The sequence below is a fragment of the Anastrepha ludens genome, chromosome 6 (assembly GCF_028408465.1).
Source record: "Anastrepha ludens isolate Willacy chromosome 6, idAnaLude1.1, whole genome shotgun sequence".
NCBI lineage: Eukaryota > Metazoa > Arthropoda > Insecta > Diptera > Tephritidae > Anastrepha > Anastrepha ludens.
In genome coordinates this window covers 19012204-19015577 of record NC_071502.1, presented here as the reverse complement: position 1 = coordinate 19015577, position 3374 = coordinate 19012204, and the positions used below count along the sequence as shown (strand labels likewise).

Here is a 3374-nt window from a genome sequence, read left to right as displayed (position 1 = left end):
TTGCGATGATTCGGGCAGAAATCAAAAACCTGTAAACCAAAATCCTTAAAAATTGTTAATTCATAAATATATCGCTACAACTTACGTGTAGATGTAGACGTAAAGCGCGAGGACTTGCTCGTGTAGGTGTTGCGCATGCATTTACGTACAGCATATTGTTCTAGACCGGGTAGCGTGAAGAGCCAGTTCGGAAGCCAAATTGATTTCAGTGGTAGCAGAACCAGGCACATAATGACCGTCACATGTCAAACACTTACTAGGTATTTGCACCATCATACACAGCACGATCAATGTCATCTATGAAATTGTCCGTAGCACCACATGTGACGATGGTAGAAATACGCGCATACTTGCCTCCGTTTCTAAAAACCAGCTCTTCAACACACATCTTCCGCTGCACTTGCTCGTCTGTGAAGTCTTACAAATAAAAACTTTTAAAACCAATTTATTATCAAATATTCTAACAGAACTTACTAACTGTTTATGTATTGTATGTAAGGTGGTCACTATTATATTTGCAAAAACGCTGTTCTAAAAACCTATGAATAAAAAAGTTTAATTAGAATTTATACAAATGTCTGATCTGGACTTACGTGTATGAAAATTCACCAACCGGTAGTTTTCGGCAGCAGAAAGGCGACTCCAAATAATCGACTACCACCATATGTAAGACAAAATCGACCTAAATAGTGAAAAATGCCATTAATTTACAAAATAATTAGCTTTTATTATTATATTTACTTGAACGTTTACAAGCAGATAAATGATTTTCAACGAATAATAACAAGGCAAAGCGTCAAAGTGAAAACGATGTTGCCGACCACATAATTTGCACCAAAAGTTTAATTTTTACTACAATTTAAAAGTTTTTTCGTAAAAAATGTAGGAATATTTGTAAAGAAGCAACATGTTTTCAAATAAGGGAGCCGATTTGTCAAGAGGGAGCGAGAAAGCTGCTTATTTACCTAACCTTCTATAATTGAATCATGGATTTCCCTTTTGCTTTGATAACGGAAGACAGTCTTCGGGGCATCGACTCAACTGGTTTTTTTGTCACGCCAGATGAAATTTTATCCCACTCTTCCTTAATAGCGAGTTTCAGCATATCCATAATGGTGATTGTCCCTTTCCGGATTTGGTGGTATAAATGCTCCCACAAATGTTCAATAGGGTTTAAGTCCGGTGACTGTGGAGGATGACCCAATGTCTTAGAAGTACGATAAAGCAGCCATTCTTTTACTATTTTTGCTGTGTGCTTAGAATCATTATCTTGTTGAAAGATCCAAGATCCCTGCAAGTCTAATTTCTGCAAACTGGTTAGTAAATTATTTTGTAAAATATTCAAATGATCAATTTTATTAATGGTACTTTCAATAAAAACCAAATTGCCAACTCCGCTTGCCGCCATACATCCCCACCCCATCTCCGAACCCCCACCGTGCTTAACTGTGGTTATCGAATTTTGGTCGGCATATTCTTTATTTATGGTTCTCCAGACATTAACCCGTTTTTTCTGCCCAAATACCTCGAACTTACTTTCATCGCTGAACAGGACATTATTCCAGAAAGAAACATTCCAATTTTCGTATTTTTTTGCATATTCAAGACGTTTTTTTTTATTAAAAAATATCGATATATTATCGGCTTTTTTCATGGGAGACGACCATGTAACCCATTTGCGTGCAACGCTCGACATATTCTACTGGCACTTGCGCTAGTATCTGATGCAGTTGAAACTTCTTGTGATATTTTGACCGCACTTTTAAAGGGATTTTTCTTCACATCATGCACTATAGACCTTACTTCAGTCTCATTTACAATTTTTAGACGGCCTGCACTTGGGCGATTTTCTACTTTGCCGAACTTTTTGTATTTGTCAACTAATTTTTTTCACAGTAGCTTCTGTTGTTAGGGTTTTTCAGTAAGAGCGCTTCAACTTTTGAACTTTTTTGAATAAAACACAAACGGTTTGACTTTTTTAACTAATTTTTTTTTTATTATCGAGTTTGAATATATATATTTAAGTATGAAATTCGATTTATTTTGCATGACCACCGCGTGCACGTTTTACGAAGTCCAATCGTTGAACCCAATTTTCGACCACTCTCTTGCTTAAATCGGCCGAAATTCCAGCAATTTCGCGTTCAATATTGTCCAATGACTTCACATAACCCCAAAACGGGACGGCTTGTTAAATCGACCGTAAAATGGCCGTAATGCTCTTAAAGTAGCAGCAACAGAACGATTATTTTCATAAAAAATTTGCACGATTTGTAATCGGCGAATGACCACCACGACCACGCTTACAGGACGATATCCTTTTCATTTAATTTTCGATAGCCGAATTGCAAAGTGGCTGCCCTATGTCCTCGATAGCCTCACGAATTGGAGGTCTTGAATCGACCCTGAGCTGTTGACGTACACCTTCTCTTTCACATGACCTCAAAGAAAAAAGTCGCTAGGTCTTAAATCACAAGATCTCGGTGGCCAATTGTGATCACCTCTTCGCGAGATAACACGGTCCGAAAACTTTTCCCGTAAAAGATCAATGGTTTCGTTGCTTGTGTGGCACGTAGCGCCGTCTTGTTGAAAATAAACGTTGCCCAGATCAATGCCATCCAATTGCGGCCATAAAAAATCGTTAATCATCTCTCGATAGTGCAATCCATTCACCAATAACACCTGTTATTGGAAAACCCTTTATTAGGTTGTCCAATAAACTTTGCGGTTCGTTAAGAAAAACACGATTTTATGGTTTGAAATGCAGTTTATTATTCAGTATCGTGTTCGTGAGCATCAATACATTTGTTACAACGAGTTGTCGATTTAAGAGGACAGATGGCCGTATTTTCCCTGATTTTCATAAAAATTATTTAAAACGAAGAAGTCAATATATTTTTTTGAAAATTGGCATACAGTTTATTTATATTTTTCGCGGAATAAAATGCGTAAAAAAAAAATTAATTTCGGGGCGAATTTTCCTACAATTTTTGCTTCGAAAAAATTATTTTTTCGAAAAATTTTTTAAATACTTGTAAATTCACATAGAAAGTAATATCATAAAAAAGATGTATGCAAAATTTCAGGGAGATCGGTCAATAACTTTTCGAGTTATCGTGTACGCCAATTCGAAAAAAATAGTTTTAAGAAAAACGTGTTTAAAGTTTGAATAGATGAAAATTCAATGAGTTTTGTGACTTACCGATTGATCAGCAATTCTAGCGCCATATAGTTGTCCTTCTGAAGCCTCGTAGAACTCACTCCGTTCAATTAGTTGCTGTTGACGTGCTTTACGAGCTTCTTTAGTGGGTAAAAAGCTGAGCCGATTTCCTTAAATCATTGTCTTTTCATCCAGTTTTTCGGCGTAAGATTAC

General features: G+C 36.5%; 1 long non-coding RNA gene across 1 annotated transcript; it reads right to left on the bottom strand.

Moving 5' to 3' along the window:
• Nucleotides 1-354: 354 nt before the first annotated feature.
• Nucleotides 355-681, bottom strand: LOC128868790 (uncharacterized). Its single transcript, XR_008455160.1, has 3 exons — nucleotides 594-681; nucleotides 475-539; nucleotides 355-417 (listed from the first exon to the last, which is right to left on the bottom strand). It is a non-coding gene; the product is annotated as an uncharacterized LOC128868790 (long non-coding RNA).
• Nucleotides 682-3374: the final 2693 nt, after the last annotated feature.